This window comes from Mobula birostris, chromosome 15, assembly GCF_030028105.1.
Source record: "Mobula birostris isolate sMobBir1 chromosome 15, sMobBir1.hap1, whole genome shotgun sequence".
Lineage (NCBI taxonomy): Eukaryota > Metazoa > Chordata > Chondrichthyes > Myliobatiformes > Myliobatidae > Mobula > Mobula birostris.
In genome coordinates this window covers 38,047,933-38,069,426 of record NC_092384.1, presented here as the reverse complement: position 1 = coordinate 38,069,426, position 21,494 = coordinate 38,047,933, and the positions used below count along the sequence as shown (strand labels likewise).

The 21,494-nt window shown below is 38.5% G+C and overlaps 1 protein-coding gene and 1 long non-coding RNA gene across 12 annotated transcripts in view; one reads left to right on the top strand and one right to left on the bottom strand.

Annotated features, from left to right (window-relative positions):
* The window catches only part of znf423 (zinc finger protein 423), a 403,580-nt gene that overhangs the window by 101,668 nt on the left and 280,418 nt on the right, over positions 1-21,494 (bottom strand). The gene's annotated exons all lie outside the window — the stretch shown is intronic.
* The window catches only part of LOC140210557 (uncharacterized), a 42,861-nt gene continuing 37,567 nt past the window's right edge, over positions 16,201-21,494 (top strand). Inside the window, exon 1 of the long non-coding RNA XR_011889256.1 lies at positions 16,201-16,329. This is a non-coding gene — a long non-coding RNA (uncharacterized lncRNA). The remainder of the gene's footprint in view (positions 16,330-21,494) is intronic.

Sequence of the window (21,494 nt, the reverse complement as noted above, 5' to 3'; positions counted from 1 at the left end):
ACCTATGCATACTGAGGTGATAAATAAAGAATTTTAGGAATAACAGCTGCTGTTATTATTAAACAGATAGTTCTGGCAGAGACCCACCACTACCAGTAATGTCTGCTGATGTAATCATAACTGGTCTAAGGACCACTGCATCGTTTTTTCACAATCCAACACTGATAGCAGTAAAAGAAAGAAAGCTTTGAGTCTCTAACAATTCATCTTTTTAATGGCTTTTGCTTTTTTGCTATTTTCCTTGTCTTTTTAACCACCACTACCTGCAGACTTTCAACCTTTCTCTTGGTTTCCCTTTAACAAGCATCTGACAAAAAAAAAACTGTCAAAAAGCAGCATCTTGTATTTTCTTTGCACAAACTCCTGCCCGAGGGTTTGCAGATCATGAATTCACTGAGGTTGCATTAAGCTTCAATCACATATATGAAAATGTAAATGCTAAGATAAGAAACAATATCATGATGAATTCTATGTAAACTTACCCATCTCGCTGCCATAATGGCATATTCAATAACATCACAGTAACACTAACACTGCTCTGTTTGATGAAACAGCTTCCCTCCTTTCATTCACTAACCATTGCTTAACAATTCTGTTATGTCTTCATTAATAATTGCAGAGTGTCAATAAGACAGTCCTCATGTAAAAGTAATTTAAAACGTATGTTCCACAGATAACTGAAGTACCATAAAATTCATTATATTATTGACAGATAATTAGACTTTATTTCATGTGAGAACATGTTGAACAGCTGAAGTAATTTCTTTCCATACACTTTGCACTTATGCATTCAAAATATCCCTGATTCCAATGTATTCAAAGTATTCTTGACTCCAGCTTACTTTCCACCTATTTCGTAGTTTACAATCTTAAAATAACTACTCATTTTCTGTTAAAAATTATGCATGGATTAATTTACTAGAAACTTATTGAAATTGCTCATTTAGAACACATACTGTTTTCATTTTCATTAGACTGTTACTAATAACTGAGTAGTATTTTGTGCAAAATAATTCAATGAGCATGAATTAGCAGACTCTATTCAAATCCAATATTTTCCACTTTGCAACATCCAAACGACTGAGCTAGTTAGCAAGACTCCACAGTAGGAGGTAAAGTACTTGCATGGTAAGTGGGTACAACAAAACTAAAATTATGTTTTTTTTAATTTTCCTCTATGCCACTTTAATGAAATCCAAAAGCTATCTCCACATTAATTCAGGATTCATTATACATTGAATAGTCCTGTATTCCAGGCTAACACTGGTTGAGGCAGAGTTGTTCTATTTTATTCCATTCCAAAGTGTACTGATAAAGTGCACTATAATTTTTGAACTAGTAATGCCTGAGGTAAAAGTAATTAATGGTCACATACTGGAAGACTAACCACAGATTCCAAAGGGGGAGGAAAAAAAAAGAATTAACAGGGGGCTTTATTTATAAAGCAACTGTCGGTCCTTAGCCTCCAGCTGTTTTCAAATGAAACCCCAAGCTATATGGGTATGAAGAAAAACCCATTGCCTCAAATTTCATAGCAGAGAGTTCCACCACCCTGCCTTTACACAATGCAGGTCATATGGAATCTATGGTAAGTTCTTGGGGAATGAGCAGGCTTCATGTTCATAACAACTTCATCTTGAAAACCTCCTAAATTTCCCTTGTTTCTCTATTTAGTCAATTCATGGCACAGTCTGCTACTTCATCAGCTACTGCCCCCAATGCCCTCACAACAGCTGTGGGCTTAATTATCAAAATAGCAGTTTAATAGTCTCATAACTGAACTCACTTCACAACACACTAATGGAGATGCTACACAGATTTCTTTTACACCTTTCCCCAAATTTACTAATAAGATATGCATAAGTAGAGCTATCTGAATAATTACTATTTACTAATAAAAGCATCCTCCCCCACTGCCATTAATTCCATGTATACTGTTTTTATTCAAGACCATCAGATCCACATACGTTTAAATGGCAAGTTCCCACGCACAAAATCTCAGTAGGTACTGCATTAGATAAGTCTAATGTATTTGTTTCATTATTAGTTAAGACAATGTAAATAACTCTTTCATGGCCAGACTACCTCTCTCAAGAATTAAGTGCAGAGAAAACGAGATTTATTTCTCCAAAAAGTTTTATGATTTTCAAATTTTATTGTAAATATGTTCATGGATGTATTTCAGCTTTGGATTTACAGCAGTGATAGTCAAAAAATGGCAAGAATCACTGACAGAAACAGAATCTATAACTCTACATATCAACCTTATAAATATATTCTTTTACTTCATTGTTACCATCTAATGGGCACTATGATTTCCAACTCAAGGGAAAATATGTATTAATATCAAATCATGACATTAGAGTTTTGAGTATCAAAACCCCATACTGATCTTTCAGAAATTCTGAAATATCTTAACTTCCCGAATTTTAATAGTGTAATATATAGCAGCCATTTTAAAATGGCATTGTATATGGCAAATTGGACAATTTATTGTTTCAGAAGGACAGTTGTATCAAATCATTCTTTACACACTAGAACTGTTGTAGTATTTCTTGAAAAAGAACCATATTGTCATCAAGATGCCTAAAAGTAATTTATAAGCAGTGTCACAAACATGAGAAAATCTGCAGATGCTGGAATTCCAAAGCAACACACACAAAACACTGGAGGAACTCACAGGTCAGGAAGCATCTATGAAAAAGAGTAAACAGTCGACGTTTCAGGCCGAGATTCTTCATAAGCAATGTGTTATTTTTTAGAAATTTTGTACAGGGAAATAGACAAGTTGCAAAGTACAATATTTAACAAACAGCAAGTGAATGAATAAGTGCATGCTTTATTTGAAGAAATATTGGCCAGGATACAACAATGCATCAGACGTGGAGCAAGACTAACATTACACAGGTTATGATTTCACACATTAATATGCTGAACAAACAGACAATTTTTGAGTTTTTGTAGAAATGTAGTATTTTTATTTATATGAAACTACGTGTCAATCCCTTCTATTCAAACGTTGTACATTTTTCATTAAATGGAAGGTGCAAAATTGCAGTGAAATTATGACTTTTTAAAACAGTAATTCTGTTCATAAAACTTAATTTTCTTGCTTATGATCATGAACATTTTTAAAAAAGCAATGAAAATATTCAAAATTGCATTCTTAAAAATGAAGCGCAATTTAACTTGTAACTGACATTTCAGAGACATCACTTTCCTTGGATTAAATAAGTAATTATTTAATTATTACTTTAGACCAACATGTGATTTACATGCAAAATTCACCACAAAAATGTACAATACTCTTGTGCAAGTCTACACAAGAAGACAATATTAGCTAGAATTTTCCATTTGTTCATAGCTATGCTACAAGGAATGTATAGGACAGGAGATGGGGGTACTGCTGATCACAGTCGCAGGAACCCCACTTCGTCCTGCCTCTGAGTAATTAACTTTACATTTCCGAATAAATATTTTACAATCACTTTTCGAAACTGCAGTCAATGCAAATAATATACCAATAAGAAATAAAAACTCAGCTAGGGCTGGCCAGCTAGCCATATGGAAGAATAAAAGCTTAAAGACAATATTACAGGGCAATGCTGGCACTTGTAGAAGTATGCAGTAATAAATGAGGTCTAGCCTGATGTATTAAAGGCAATTGATATTTAATTTAATGTTACTTATCAAGAAATACAATTATGAAGTCTAGGTGATACTGAGGGACATAGACATTTTAAATGAATTTTACATTAGCAAATTTAGAGTTCATGAAGAAAAAAGCAACAGGAGAGAGATTTAAAAAAAGACATCTGAGGCTAAAAGAAGGCACAAATGAATGGTAAATAGTCATTTATCAGATTAAAGATTCCAGTTGTGCTTTTTTAAAAAAAAAGATCAGTATTAGAAAGGCTTTTCTTATATTTTTTTAAATTACTGACCTATGCTTGAGTATTCAGACAATAATTTCAAAGTCTGCAACAAAAATGTTGTAAAGGAAAAGTTAGAAAGATTATTTTAAAAAAATCAGATAGATTGGTGAAATAAGCAGAAATATATCACTAAAAAAATTGAATCCAGTGAAATTATACATTGTCTTTGGAAGAATGAGGAAAGACAACATAATGCAAATTGCACAGTGAAATAACAGACAAACTTAGGAATGCACAAACTAAATCTTTGACGGCGACAAAGCAAGTTGAGAATGATGCCAAGGTCTTTATGGGATGTTTGGTTTCATTAAATTAACAAATTTATATCAAATCTTTACAGCATGTCAGAGTTTTGCAACAAATCCAGAAATCTCTATTTTAGTTCTTGCAGGAAGTGCAGAAATTTACTAAAAGGATATCTGGGATGAAGATGTTCCACAAGTGCAGAAACTAGAAAGCTTCAGATTCTTTCTCCTTAAACCAAAAAAACTTTCAAAGAAGTGTTATGGTATTATATTATTAATTATAAACAGCTCTGATTGAGGAAAATAAAAGAGGAACAGTTAATAGTCACTGATGCAAAGGTGAATGAGAGATTTAAAACAATTGGTAACTTTACAGTGGGCCATTTGGCATGTCAGTCCTGACTGGCAGCAATATTTTAGCTTTATTTCCTCACAGCTAGGACACTGAGACAGTTGGGGTAAAAACCTTAATATTTTTTAAATATTCAAATCCAGCACTGAGGTAATAAAAACACTCAGTGTAGTCTTTATTGCTCTGATGTATTAACAACCCAGTTACTGAACATAATTAAGGCACATGGTATATGCTAATATTTAGACTTTTACTGAGACAAATCTCAACATACACACACTGAAAGTATTATAAATGACATTGATGCTAATACAATAAACTTTTAATAAAAAGAGAAACGCTCAGTACATTGTAATAATGAACAAAATACATTCATGTTGCAAGTTAATTATTATTAACAACATGTTGCTAAACCAGCTTTAAAAAGAGGCCCAATGTAATTAATTTTCCAGACACATTTCTCTAGATTGAACTAATTATACAAATTTTTTTTTAGGTATTTTCAAGTACTTCTGCATTACAATTGGAAAATAAAGATAAGGAAATCATATTCAAGATTTCTTTATTAAAAATTCAAAGGCATTTCAGTGCTGTTACTTTCAAAATAAATAGGGAAGGGAAAGCAAGGATGTCTAAAGATGGCAGCAGGTAAGAAGGCACAGTTGGGAAAATGGTAGTATAGTATTTACCTGTTGGCATGGAGAGTGTGACATACCAGGTTATAGAGACTTTTGGATGTCATATAGTGTTGTTCGTATTGATCACTATTACAATTTGTACACTAAATAAAAATGTCCAGTATTTTAATTCAAAGGTTTCATGAGCAGAATTATGGTATAATGTGTGAAATGTAGCTTTGAATCAACTATTATATAATTTTTCTATTATAAAATATTGTGAGTCAGTTACTAAATCTTAAACCTAAATTTTATAATGTTTAACTTTAGGTGGTAATATTGGCATCCAGTGAAAGAGTGTAATGTGTTCTGGCAATATGACGGACTGCTTTACATGCTTTCAGTGGAAAAAGAAATTGAGTTTTTATAAAATACACTGCCAATTTTCTATAATCCATTTGCACTTTAGTTAAAGTGTACTTTAAGTCATTTTTATCTTTCTTGTTTCAAGGAGTAAAACCAACAATGAAAAGTAAATGAAACAATGGAAATGTTCCTTTCTTAACAAAAGAATGATACACATTTAGATTTAAAAATAGTAGATTGCTAGGAAGATACATTTAGAAATAAACACATCAAAATATTGAAATTAGACCCAGAATTTTAATTAGGAGCTCTCAAAGCACAAGTCAAAATTTCAGAACAATCAATAAATATGGTATGGCGTTAATGACATCTTCTTATAAACACTTCAACATATCTGATAATCTTTGATCTGAATTCTTTCTAGAAAGGTTTGTTTCCCATCACTCTTCAAACCTTCAGGTGTTCCCTATGAACACAGTGAATCTGTGTAATTTGACCAAACCATTACCGCTTGATGAATGGCGTGGTGTGCAGGACAATGAAGTGCAAGGTCATTCCAGCTCACTTGAGTGCACTGAAGGTGAAAAGGGAAACTGTGGTATCCTATCCAAAATAAAACTCTTAAAAAAAAAAGTTAGTGCCCCAAATTAGTGTTGGTGTGGTGAGATGAAAGATAATTGACACAGATCAAACCTGTAGTTTAGGAAAATACTTACTGAATGGTAAAATTGAACTTCATTCCTATATTATTTTTAAGAGAAAGCAGCAACAGAGATCAAAAGAAAAAACACATAACTTAAGGAGGAAAAGAAAATCCAGAAGGTTGATATGATCTGGCCCTGACTAGCAGTACTGAAAGAAATTACCAGCTTTTAGTCACTCCCAGGCAAGGCCTGGACATATTTAAATCCATTATGGGTACAAGACAAACTGAATGACAGATGCCAGCATAGCTGTCACTGATTCAGCGCTGGACTCTATATCTCAAGTCCAGTGGCAGAAACTGATAAGAAAATGGTAAAATGGTGCCATAAGTGGTGACGTTTTGTGTGCAGCTCCAAAATGAGTCATCAAATGCTCCCATTTAGGACTACTACAGCTGAAATCCACAGCCATCGGTACTTCAGAAATCAGTATTGTTTTAAGACGTTTAAAAAAATCTATTGATACTCAAAAGTGATGAACCTTAAACAGCATAAGCGGGTTGTGAGTGCAGTTCCCCTTTAATAAAACGGAAGCGGGGACACCACGCCAGCCTACAGGTACGATTGAGTCACTGAGGCTTTAGACTTTTACTCCCAACTACCCAGCAGGTGAATTTAGTCTCTGGAAAATAAAACTGAACACCTCAAAGCAAGATTGCTCTACCAGAGGGACATCGGGGATTGCTATACACTTTGCCTCATGGAAACGTGGCTTTCCCCAGCTATTTTGGATGCAGTGCTGCAGCTCGATTGCTTCACCAAACTCCGCAAAGATAGGACAGCTCAGTCTTTTAAAGATGGAGGAGGTGGAGTAGGCGTTATGATTAACCAGTCGTGATGCACATACAGTACGTGGCAGCTCTTCCTCAGTCTTGCTCACCTGACCTGGAACGTCTAGTAGTCAGATGTCGTCCATTTTATCTGTCGAGAGATTTTTCAACCATCATCTTGGTAGTCGTGTACATTCCACCTCGGGCCAATATCAGGCAGACACTGGAGGAGCTGAGGAACGTAATCAGCAGGCACAAAACTGCTAACCCTATCATTGAGGGAGATTTTAATCAGGCCACCCTGAAGAAATCTTTGAACAATTACCACCAACATATCACCTGTGGAACCAGAAGAGCCAACACACTTGACCACTGTTGTACTACCATCAGTAATGTTTACCATGCCATCTCACAACCACACTTTGGAAAGTCTGATCAGTCAGCTGTACTTCTACTCCCAGCGCACAGGCAGAAGCTAATACTGCAACATCACTGGTGAGGACGAAGGAGGTATGGTCAAAGGAGTTGGAGGAACACTTACAGGACTGCTTTGAGTTGGTGGACTGGACATTTAGGGATTCATCTTTGAGTCTGAATGAATACATCATCAGCTTCACTAAGACCTGTATGGATAGAGTGTGCCTTCAAGAACATACTGGACATACCTAAACCAAAAACCATGATGAACTAGGAGATTTGTAGTCTGCTAAGGATTCGATCTGTGGCATTCAATACCGGTGATGCAGAACGATACAAGAAGTCCCGGTTTGACATACAGGAGGCTATTTTAAGGGCATAACAACAATTCCTATTGAGGATAGAGATGGAATCGGATGCACGTCAGCTCCAGCAGGGTTTACTTCCTATAAATCAAAACCTAACATTGTGAATGAGTGTGATGCTTCACTCCCATATGACCTTAATGGTTTTATGCATGCTTTGAAGGGGAGAATAAAGCTACATCTGTGCAAATCCCTGCAGCATGCGGTGACCCTGTTACCACTGTCTCAGAGGCTGATGTCAGAATACCTTACCTGGTGGTAAACCCTCACAAGGCATCAGGCCCTGATGGCCTCTGGAAACCTGTGACAACCAACTGGTGGCTGTGTTCAAGGACATGTTCAATCTCTCACTGCTGCAGTCAGAGGTTCCCACCTGCTTCAAAAGGGCAACAATCATATTAGTGCCCAAGAAGAGCAGGGTGAGCTGCCTCAATGACTATTGCTCAGTGGCATGCACATCGACTGCGTTGAAGTTCTTTGAGGGGTTAGACATAGCAAGAAACAACTTCTGACCTGGACTGCTGTAACTTGTCTATCATCACAATAGGTCTACAGCTCACTGACTCGCCACTCGGCCTTCGATCAATTGGACAATAGTAATACCTAAATCAGGCTTCTGTTTATTGATTACAGCTCAGTGTTCATCACAATCATACCCTCAATACTTATCAAAAAGCTCCAAAATCTGGGCCTCTGTACCTTCCTCTGCAACTGGATCCTTGACTTCCCCATTAGGAGACCAGAGTCTGTGCAGATCAGAAATAACATCTTCCCCTTGTTTACAATCAACACTGGCATACTTCAAGGATGTGCCTAGTGCTCCACTCTCTCTACACTCACAATTTTGTGGCTAGGCACAGCTCAAATAGCATTTATATATTTGCTGATGACACAACTAATGCTGGCAGAATACACAAGGAGGTGTACTGCTTGAGTGGTGTCATAGCAACAAACTTGCACTCAACGTCATTAACACCAAAGAATTGACTGTGGACTTCAGCAAGGAGAGGTTGAAGGAACACACACCAGTCCTCATCATGGGATCAGCAGCTGAAAAGGTGAGCAGCTTCAAGTTCCTAGGTGTAACTCTCTCTAAGGATCTATCCTGGCTCCATTATATTGATGCTATATTTCATTGGGAGTTTGAGGAGCCTTAGTATGTCACCAAAGACTCTCACAAATTTTGACAGGTGTGCCGTTGACAGCATTCTAACAGGTGGAGGACACTGCACAGGACCAGAAAAAGCTGCAGAAAGAAATTTGTAAACTCAGCACGGTCCATCATGAGCACTAGTCTTCCTTGCATCCAAGACATCTTAAAAAGGCGTGGTATCAAAAAGGTGGCATCCATCATAAAGGACCCCATCATCCAAGACATGCCCATTTTTCATTGCCACCATTAAGCAGGAGGTACAAGAACCTAAAGACACACACTCAACGTGAACAACTTCTTCCCTTCCGCCACCAGATCTCTGATGGGGCAATGAACCCATGGATACTACTTCAGTATTTTTAACTCTCTTTTTGCACGATTTATTTAATACACACACACACACGCATCTATAAATAAAACTGTAATTTATAGCTTTTTATTATGTATTGCAATGTACTGCTGCTGCAAAACAAATTTTATGACATCGGCCAGTGATATTAAAACTAATTCTGATTCCACCAGGGAATCTGCCTATGCAACCCCAACAGGCTCAACAGAATGCAGATGCTGGAATCTGGAGCAACAAATAAAATGTCAGAGGAACTCAGGGGGTCAGGCAGCATCTATGGAGGGAAATGGGAAGTCAATTATTTTGGGTTGAGACCTAAAACTTTGACTGCCCATTTCTCTCCACAGATGCTGCCTGATCCGCTGAGTTACTACGGAATTTAGTTTGTTCTTCCTAAGCCTTCTTGGTGAAAGATGAGCAACCTTATCAACAGGGCTGGATTAACCTAGTAGCAAAGGTAGCATATGCTACGGGCCCCACATTTTCGAGGGCCCCGCACTAAATGCTTGCAAGCTGCAGTCTGGTGAAATCGGCATCTCATCGTATTCTCACAACGATCTGGCAATGCTGTTGTTTTCATGTCGGGGGAGCTGCATGGTATGTGTGTGCAGGCGTGTGTTGGCTCCTTGCTGTGTCGTGATGACCTTTGTGCTATCTCCCACGCCACTGCAACATGCGGTGTTACGCCGCTGACTTTGACTGTGCGCTATGTTTTGCCGTCTGGTCCAGTTGAAAGAATATGAAGTTTTTGGATTTGGAAGGTCATAGTGCTGAACAGCTCGCTCAAAGTTTATGTGACTTTTTAAAGGAAAATGACATTGATATAAAAGACTGCCGTGGTCAAAGTTATGACAATGCCAGTAACATGAGTGGCAAGTATCGTGGCTTACAAGCACGAATTAAAGAGCTGAATGAGTTTACGGATTACATTCCATGTTTTGCATATTCACTAAATTTAGTTGGAAAATGTGCTGCTGAATGTTGTCAAGAAGCATTAATTTTCTTTCAATTTGTAGAAAGCCTGTACACATCTTTTTCTTGTTCTGCTTACCGGTGGGATCTCCTTTCTGCTGCATTATCTGATGGTGGTGTTCATTTACCCATTGTGAAAAGAATGTCAGATACCAGGTGGTCAGCTCGTGCAGATGCAACAAAAGCACTTTTACACAGCTTTTCTGCAATAAAGCAAGCCTTGGATGACATTTCAAATGGTTGTTCGTCCATCGTTGACGTCGATGAGGACCTCGACACCATTATGATGGTGTTGAGACTCGCACGTGATTTGGATTTAAGTGAAGGAGAGTTGCGCAGCGTCAGCCTCACTCTCTCTTCCCAATTTCCATCTGGATCCACTGCAAGACAGAGTCTAGACGGCTGGATATGGGACTAGGTGCAGTGGATGACCAGGACGTCTTCTGTGTCTCGTCCTGCTCTACACGTTCCACGACGCTTGCAGAGACCGCCTTCTTGACCGTTGGACCTTCCATAGGTCTCGTGCGCTCAATCCGCCGGAGTCTGTCTTCACATGCTGGGATAGACAACTCCCTATCACACCAAGGGTTTGAGACCCGTCGGCTACCCTCACCTGGTTTAGCCGGCTTGTCGAAGCCGTTGCCCGGGGTGTGGCCGCTGTCGCATGCAAACAGCTACAGGGAGCCACAGGTGAGAGCTGAGTGCCAGGTGGGGACCAAAGGTGGACTAACCGCCCTGAAAAGGACGCGACATTTCAAATAACAATGATCAGAAGGCAGAGTGTCGACAACAGGCTCGTGGACTACTTTCAACCATGATGAAGTTGGAAACAGGAATAATTGTCATATTGTGGGATCAAGTATTACAGCATTTTCAAATGACCAGTGCTTCTTTGCAATCTTCTGGCCCAGACTTGAACACAGCTTGTGCACTCTATGAATCCTTGCATGGATATATTAAAGCTATGCGGTCTACTTTTTCAGATATTGAGCAAGAAGCCAAGGATCTGACTAAGTGTGAAGATTATCAACAGCAAACTCGAAGAAAACACAAGCAAAATCGTGTATCAGATGATTTCAGTGGTTCCAGCACCCTTGATCCACATGTTGAATCTCAAACGCCTTCTCAGAAGTTTAAAAGCCGAACATTGCTTGCCAATATTGACAGCTTGCTTTCTGCCCTGTCAAAAAGGCAGAAAGCTTATCTAAAGGTGAATGGTGTTTTTGGATTCCTTCATCAGTTACAGTCGTTTACACCTGAAGAGATCGTAAAGAGGTCATCAAATCTTATTAACTCATATCCGGAAGATCTGGAAGAAAGTCTAAATGAAGAATTTGTGCAGTTTACTGAACTGTTGAAAACTGATCTTGCTTCTCATATTGGCGCCAAACAAGACCTTGTCGAGTTACAGTTGTACCGTTTGATAACTGACAATTCTTTGGAGTCATGTTCTCCAAACGTAGAAACTACCTTGCACATCTATTTGTCACTACCAACTGCAGTGGAGAACGCTCATTTTCAAAACTGAAAAGGATTAGAAATGAACTAAGGAGCACCATGGGTCAAAACAGATTGAACAATCTCACTCTATGAGCATAGAACATGAACTTTTGCATGAAATAGACATTTCCAGTATCATCAACAAATTTGCTCATGCTAAATCTAAAAAATGTAACTTTTAAATTGTAGTTTTGTTACTTTTGACATTTGAAGTTGATACCTACATGTAAGTAATACTATTACTGAAGTGTCAGACATTTGTCGTATTATCTGACTGTATAGCAAATGAAAAAAATGAATTACTTCCCCTTTATAACATATGCTACAGGCCCCGCACTAGCTTAATCCTGCCCTGCTCATCGACTTGAATGGGGGTTCTAAGCCTTGTAGAGTGCGGTAGAAGTATGTAGATTCAGTAACTTTATTTCCCCCTTACTTTTCCTTATTTGTTCTTTTTTAATGATTTAAAGTAACCTTTATATTCAGACATTTAGATTCTGTGATCGGTTCATTGGAGACAAAGTTCCGTTTCCTACCTTGCCTCCTGGCAAGATAATCGAGGGGGGTATCTTCAGAAGCATACCACCCTGCACCTACTTAGCCCCAAGGCCTTGCTACACCTTGCTGATGTCTTTAAGGTGCAAAGGTTCATGTCCTTTGCTCTTACTCAGCCATCCCAGGTAAGTGCAAAACAAAACCACCATGATTTGGCCAATGTTACTCAATGATCTATGTACCATTGATTTGTGATGCACCATCAACTATTTAATTTGTATTAATTAATAACAATGTAAAAGATAAATTGGTAATCAATAAATCCAGAGTGCACGGCGCAAGCTTCTCGGGGAGTCTACAATGGCATCAAGATGACTCAATTAAACAACAAATATAGATTGTGAATTCCCTTTACATGGTATACGAACATCAGATCAACAATCAGTGAAAGTCACAAAGAAAACGAAACATTAATTAAGTTCCACTGGTGTACCACAGTACCAGCAATTTTTCTCCAAAAACTATCCATTTCTGATATTGTTGTCAATATGCAGTATTGTGGCTGCAGGCTCTACAAGCCCCAGTACGTACTAAGAAGCTCTAAGAGGAATAAAATGTTCAAGTGCTTTTACAGATGCTGCAGAGCAGCTTCAAATAACAATGGCTTATAAATTTGAATAGAGAAATAAAGGCAAGTTGGAGTCCTTAAATTTGATTTCAAACAGAAATTTTAGGTTGGTCAGTTGCAATTTATTCTTGACTGCTTCCAACAAATTCAACTTTTTGTGTTTCACACAACAAAGGTGATCATTTGGCTCACTGAGTTTTCATTGGCTCCTAGAGTTATCCCATTCTCAAACTGAATCTTCCCACATTCTCATCAACATCTCCCAGGCCCTATCTATTATTTGTACACACGGGGCAATTTACAGTGGCTAATTAACTTGACAACCTGCACAACTTTGAAATGTGGGAGAAGTGGGAGAAAACTGGAAGACATGAGGAAAACCCCTACTGTTTTGAGGAAGTACACACAAACTGCACATACTGGGATTGAACCGGAGTTTCTAGAGCTGAGGAGCAGTAGCTCTGCTACACACTTACTTGCCAACAATGTATTTTGATTTAGTTTGTAAAGATTTTATGGCCATGAAATGTTACATTCTTGGCCAATATTCAGCTTTCAAATGTAAAGCAATGGCACAGTGTACCACTTTTGTGGCAACAAACAAGATACTAGAGGAGCTCAGCAGACAAGGCAGCATCTATGGAGGCAAATGGGCAGCCGACATTCTGGGTTGATACTCTTAATCTGGACTGACAGAGAGAGGGAGAGGTAGCCAGGAGAAAGACATGAATGGAAGGGTGAAGCAGGCACTGCTAAAGTGAGGACGAGTGTTAGGAAATTGATTAGAGCAGAAATAGTGACAGAGACTGGAAGGTAACAGGAGGCAAGAAAAGGCTCAAGATGATGGAATCTGATCGGAGAAGGTGGGGAGGGCAGATGGGAACAGAATGGGGTGGAGGGAGCCCAGTGGAAGGAGCGTGTGGATATGAGCAGATGGAGTGGTTGGAGGGGGAGCATAGAGTGATGGGGGACAAACACAAAATGCTGGAGGAACTTGGCAGGTCAGGCAGCATCTATGGAGGGGAATTAACAGTCAACATTTCAGGCTGAGGCCCTTCATCAGTAATTGAAAGGAAGGGAGCAAAAGCCAGAATCAGAAGGCCAGGGTGAAGAAGGAGTACAAGCTGGCAGGTGATAATGAGAGACCAGGTGAGGAGGAAGGTGGGTGTTTGGAGAGAGGAGTGAGAGAATGAAATAAGAGGCTGGGATGTGATGTGGACGTAGTAAAGGGACGAAGAAGGATTTTGATAGGAGAGGAGAGTGAATCATGGAGGAAGGGAAGAGGAGAACCAGAGGATTTGAATGGCAGGTGAGAAGAATCGAAGGGGGGGCGGGGGGGTAGAGAATATTTAGAATGGAGAATGGAAAAACAAAGAAGGGAGGGTGGAGAAAATACCAGAGGTTGGAGAAATCTGTGTACATGTAATCAGGTTGGAGGCTGCCTGGACAGATTATGAAGTGTTGCTCCTCCCCCTGAGTTTGACCTCATCATCGCAGTAGAAGTGGCCACAGAGCATCATGTCAGAATGGTAAGTCCAATTGAAATAGATAGCTACCGGGAGATCCTGACTTTTGCGACAGAGTGAAGGTGCTCGTCAAAGTGGTCTCATCAATGTAGAGGAGGCTGCAATAGGAGCACGGGATACAATAAATAACGCCAACCGACTTACAGGTTTTCTTTTCACCACCATCAATGCTGTCCTTACCCCCATCTCTCTTCCGTTTTCTGCACAACTGCCCTCACCCCAACTTCCTGCCGTTGTAACAGGCATACAATTCCCCTGGTTCTTAACTATCAATCATTCTCCGTAACCTCTGCCATCTACAACGGAATCCTAGCGCTAAGTAAACCTTTCCCTCCCTTGTCCACTTGTACCTCACCACTGATCCCTGCAAGCACGACAACTTCTGTACCGGCCTCTACACCTCCTCCAGTCAGGGCCCCAAACAGTCCTTCCAGGTGAGGCAAAACTTTACCTGCAAGTCTGGTGGGGTCATTTGTTGTTTCCGTGGCTCCCGTTGGGACCTCCTCCCCATTGGTGAGTTCCAACGCAGACGGAGACCGCTTCATTGAGTACCTTTCCTCCGTCTACCAAAAAAGGGCAGGATTTCCCATTGGCTACCCATTACAATTTATCTTCCCATGTCCATTCCGACATGTTGGTCTATGTCCTCCCCTACCATTACAATGAAGTTAGGAGGTCACATTCCATCTTGATGGCATGAATATTGAATTCTCCAATTCTGGTCATTTCTAATGCCCTCTCCTGCCTCACCTCATTTTTTCCATTCCCCATACCGGTTATCCTCTCACCTCTACTATTCTCCTCTAATGACCATCATCACCCTCTGGTTGCCCCTTCCTTCCCTTTCTTCCATGGTCCACTGTCCTCACCTATCAGATCTCTTCTTTCTCAGCCCTTTTTCTCTGCCGCCTATCCCCTCCCAGCTTCTTACTTCATTTTCTCCTCCTCCACCATCCACCTTTCCCCTCACCTGCTAGCTTATAGTCCTTCCTCTCACTTCACCTTTTCATTGTGGCTTCTGCCTCTTTCTTTTCCAGTGTTGATGAAGGGTCAATTCCGCTACATAGATGTTGCCTGACTTGCTGAGTTCTCCAACATGTTATATGTATTGCTCTAGATTTCCAGCACCTGCCAAACCTCTTGTGAGTTTGATGGGGGTGCTGGCGTGGTGTAATAGGAATTAGATAGATCAGGAGAAGGGATAGAGGGGGAGCAGTTTACCTAAAACTGGAAAATTCTATGTTCAGCCATCGGTTGTAGGTATCCTTAGTATCTTGTTACAATAGTCTGCAGATTGCTTCCAGAAAGGCACTTGTGCTTAAATTATGCATTGTTATCCTCATACTACTGAAATTAATAAAAACCCTGACACTGGCTACCAGTGCTCATTTTTTCCTCACTTAAGACAGTTGGTGTTCATTTAGAGCTAAAAAAAAATTAGAGAGGAAAGTTTTTATAAAAGTAGTCATTTGTGATCTGTAATGTAGAGTTTGGAAGAAACAGATTCAACAGAAACTTTCCAAAGGATTTTGGGTTTAATTGAAACCAAGATGGTTAAAGGGGTATGGAAAAAGAACATTTTTGTGGGACTACTCACAGAGCCCTTCAAAGAGTGGCATGAGGTCAGTGTTGTCCTTCTGTGCTCTCTCATTCTATTCATTAATATTCTACTACTGGAACTATGCAAGGCATTTCCAAAACAAATGCCATTATTGTTAGTTAAGGTACTGACTGTTTAAGATCCTAGCTACATACATTCCTCAGTAGTTGATTTTGGTAGAAGGCCTCCAGTTTCCATGTGCATTAATGCCAATCAGCACTCACTTAGACTTAAGAAGCTGACAATAGCCCTGTTACTGCCAACAGCAGCCACTCCCAGCTGCTGTAAGATTCAAGAATATGTGATTCCAGCAGAAAACTCAAGGGTTTGGAAAGGTAAGGCAAATATTTTGCTCCCAAGTGCTTTATTTACTCTTCAAGGTTGGAAACTCTGCTCTCTGTCCCATAACAGGCAGCTTTTAGCCTTCTGCTGGATCCTAACACAAATGATATATTCTGCAAGCTGGGGCACTGGCCCCAAGGGTTCTGAACAAATACCAAGAACATATTAAATATACAAACTGATAATCAGAGCCTATAACATGTGTAGAGACGGAAAACTACAGGTGCATTCATTTGTACTCAGATGCAGGTGAGAAGCTGGGGGGTGAGTAACATTAGGGTTGAGATTTCTAAATTTATCTTGTACAGCAGAATAAGCTTTCGATTTTCCTAAAGAAGTCTGCTGTAAAACTGCAAGACCACAATATAATAAATGAACAAATATGGAAAAGATTTTCTATGGTACTGTACTTTCTCCAGCGCAATAAATGGTATTTGCCATAGAGGGAAAAACACCAAAATCCTGAACATCTTTGACAGTTTGGCAATGTTGTGGGTTATTTGTTTAACCTCATTTCCATGGGGAACATTGCCTGCTATAAAGTTAACTTCTTCATTAATAATTTAAATTGATTGTATATATAAAAAGGTATTTCTTTTTTTTTTAATTTTATTTTTATTTGGATAAGGAATTCACAAATATCATGTACTTTTTTCACACATATAACCTTTTCCATTTTTTATATGTATAAAACTACAATTATTTATACATTCTTAAGTACACATTGAGATGATATAAAAGGAAAATAAACATTTAAATAGATAATTATGTACTGTGGTAAATCTAACCTATTAGGCTAAGTAATGGAATTAGTTGTTAAGAAAAATGGTAATAATAGTTTCCATATAACCCTTCTGGACCATTTCCACTGGTCCAAAATGTTGTATATAAGCCTATGTATCAACCATTGTAGGTGTTTATATCCTAATTTGTTCATGCTTGCTCCTGCCCGCAGACATAATTATCCAATCCCTATGTACTTATTTACTTAATTTTTTCATTTTTTTATCCCTTTCCCAAATCTTTCCCTTTACTTGTGTTAATTCTCTATTTTCCAAAAGAAAACAAAAAAACCAAACATTTAGACTAGGGGTGCTTACGTTAGCAATATTGCTGTGTTGATGAGAAGAGCAGTATAAATCGTTAGGAGAGTCATCTAAAGTCTGCTCGCATTGGGGTTATATATTCAATCCATTTATTCCAGATTTGATAAAATTTTTCTTTCTGAGTTCTCAGGGAGTAAGTCAACTTTTCCATTTTAAATATTTCCAAGATAATTTCGTACCAATCTTCTAATGTAGGTGGTATTGGATTTAGCCATTTTCTAGTGATTGATTTCTTACTTGCCGCTAAGAAGGCCTGCAGCAACTTTATATCTTCTTTCTGTTCAAGAAACAATACATGCCCCAAATAGAGCGTCTCAAAGTTCAGAGGTATCTGGGACCTAAGTACCTTAACTAATGTTCTATGAATACCTTCCCAAAATAGACTTAATTTAGGGCAATCCCAAAAAATATGAAAATGAATTGCCTCCTTGGAGCCGCACCTTCTCCAACACATCACATTTGTATCTTTATATTTTTCCTGATATGGGGTCTTGAAGTATCTTATAATGTTTTTCCAACAATGTTCTCTCCAAGTCAAAGAATTAGTCGAGGACCATTGAAAGCTGCAGATTTTCCCCCAAGCCTCCTCTGAAAGTACCAACCCCGCTTCTTTCTCCCACTTCTCTTTAATATACAGTATATTTACATTTTTAGCATGGGAGAGTGCATTAAATAATCGAAAAACTGATTTACTAGGTATTGAACTGCAAGCCGAATTCAGAATCTTGAAAAATTCTAATTCTACTGTTGATAGGTCTGTATATCTACAACCCTGGTTAACATAGTTTCGTACTTGAAGGTACCTAAAAAAGTCATTATGTTCTAGGCCATGTTTGTCCTGCAGGATTTGGAAACTTTGTAATACTCTTTTATCTATAAGTGAGAGGTAGGTTGTAAGACCTTTCTTTATCCATAGCTCAAATCTTTTATCTCCTCTGTTATAAAAAGGTATTTCACTGAAACTGCTTATGGTCCAATTAAAATTTGATGGTTTGGATCATAGTGTAATTTTAATTATCATGAAAATATGACAATGACTTACATCGATAGGACACGTTAGTTTCAGTTTCAACACTATGAATTTTATCATTGTTTCACTTCATCAACTTTTCTGTTATCTTATCAAAAATCAATCAAATTATTCAAAAATGATTTGCCTTTAGAAAAGAAAAATTCAATGCCAGCTGCCTTTTATTAACTAAAACATCTTCAAATTCTTATTTTAATTACATAAGACAGCAAATACCTGAAATGCTCAGCGGGTCAGGCAGTGTCTGTGGAAGGCAAAAGGGTTAACATTTCAAGTCAATGACCAGAGCACTTCAGATCAATGAACTGAAATACTAGGTACATAAATACGAGAGATTCTGCAGATACTGGAACTCCAAGCAGCACACACAAAATGCTGGTGGAATTCAGCAGGTCAGGCAGCATCCATGGAAATGAATAAATGCCTCCTGACCTGCTGAGTTCCTCCAGCTATTTGTGTGTGTCACTTTGAAACATTAGTTGTTTCTTTCTCTACAACTGCTGCCTGATCTTCTCAGTACCTCAATCTCACCCCAGTAATTACTATGGTAACTGAAGCTCCCCAGTATCATAACTCTACATACAAATTTGCATTTCCAGTATTTTCACCGCAGAATTTTTCCTCTATTTCCCTCATTATTTTGTGGCCTACAATCAGAACATGATGGCATTCTTCTTGTCTCTTACCACTACCTTGACATATTTGCATCTCTGAGTTGTACACTGTGGAAACTGATGAGCAGCATGCATCCAACATCTTCAATGAAAATCAGATGGTCCTTTATGGTATATTTTACTTTTTTGAAAGAGCATCGTCTACATCAGGTATCATAATTGATTATATAAGGCAGGTTAGCTCAGCTCGCTATGCTGGCTTGTCTAAGCTATGATTTCAGAATGTTAGAACCACTGCCAAAAAAGCAAAGCAATTCATCCTTAGGTGCACAGAAATATTTCTTATGCAAAAGCCAATAAGCCGCAGATGTTGAAAATTAGAAACAGAAACAGGAAGTGCACAAAGTACTCAACTGGCCAGGTGATATATGCACTTCAGGTTTCAGGTCTCCCCCTTTCATCAGAACTGAGAAAACCCAGAAATCAAACTTGCTGTAAGTTGCAAAGAAGCAGAAGAGATATTGAGAACAAAGGGAATGACTGAGATTAAGTGGGGACTATGAGAGACTGAATGACACAACTGGTGTGCATTGAGAGAGAAATGTGAAGGTCTGTTAATCACAGTGATCTGCTGAAAGGAGGAATAAATAAAATTCAACAAGTAAAAACAGAGGAGAATAGAGAAAGGAAACCAAAGCTGAAACACTAGTTTGACCAACAGAGAATGCGCTAAACACTTAGCAGGTCAAGCTGCATAAATGGAGTTGGTATTTCAGATGAACTAGCCTGTGCTGACATGAACTGGAAAGACTGGTTATCTGAAATTGCTGAATTCAGTGTTAAAGGCAGGAGGGCTCTAATATGCCGAGTTAGAAGATGAGATGCTGTTCATCAAAAGTGTTCTCATTTTCCACCTCATAAATTCCACCAGCTTCAAAATGATCCCACTAGTAGTCCACTCCTCACTTTCAGCATTTGATAGGGACCACTCTCTTGATGATAATCTGGTTCAACCTGCCACCTTCACTAACAACTATTCCTTTTCACAAAGCCACTTTTTCTGCAACCTTCCCCTTCATCCCTCCCACTATCAATGTAATCAAACACTTATTCCAGATGCAACAGTATTCCACCTGCATCTCTTACAATTTAGTGCTGTGCACACAGTGCACATGATACAGTCTCCTCTACATCAAGCACAGACTGAGCTACTGCTTTTTAGGATGCCTCTGATCAGTCTGCAAGGGCAATCCATAATTTCCATTTGCCTGTCAATTTTAATTCTCCATCCTGCATCCTGCTCCCACTCTGACCTCTCCATTGTTGGCCTCTTAAGAAACAAAACCAAATGCAAGAAAAAGAAAAAAGAACTGCATTGCAACTTCTGACTAAACATGTTTCAGCCCTGAGAATTCAACAATGACTTCAACATGTCCAGGACCTTTTCTCTCTGAACAGATGCTGTCTGAGCTGCTGATTGTTTCCAGCATTTTCTACTTTTATTTTACATTCCTTATTTACAGATCTGTTGAATTATTTTTGTAAATCTGTTGGTTTGGAATGAGCTCATTGGTGCTTAATCCCATAAATTAGCATTAATCCCATAAATGTCTTAAAATAAAAAAAACACTTAATGTTGACCTAGGCAAAAAGTTCATTCTTCCCTCATGCAGATCTCTTGAGGACAAAACCTCATAAATCTGGCTCCACACTCAAAATTGAGCTCCTGCAGGGTGATAAGGTTTTCCAAGTATAAATCCTGGCACATGGGCAGTGCCAGAACAAACCAACCCCCAGAAACCATCCAAAGAAAATCAGAAAAACTGACAGAAAAGGCAGACAGTTATTTGCTAGTGTTTACGTCAATCAAACACCATGAATGTCTTTGAAAGTTGCTGTCAAAGTTGGAAACAAGGAAAATTAAGTAAAAATTAAAACCTTAGAAGCTTTGCTTTCTAGCTTACAAGAGTATGTTTGGAAACCACCTTACGAAACTACATAGATTACATCAGTTTCATTTTACAACATATAATATTCAGCCAGCTATTTTCTAAAAGCTCCTAGGGCTAGAAATATTTACTAAATATTTACAAGAATGTAAATTTTCTCGCTTAATCCACAAACATCTAACTACCATCAATGGGTTATTTTTGTTTATTTTTTCCTTTGTATTTTTGAGTAGATTCAATACAAGCATAGCTAATGCATTCCATGGATCTAGCTACAGGATTTTCTCTTCATGGATTTGACAGACTTTGCGAATTGTCAGATAGTTTCATAATTTCCATTCCATTCAATGCACATTTAATGTACGATGCATATTACAAAGCTAGCCAGGTTGCAACCACAATGCATATTTTATATTGAAAATTCAACAGATAGTCATATTTTGTCTTAAGGAATTTCAC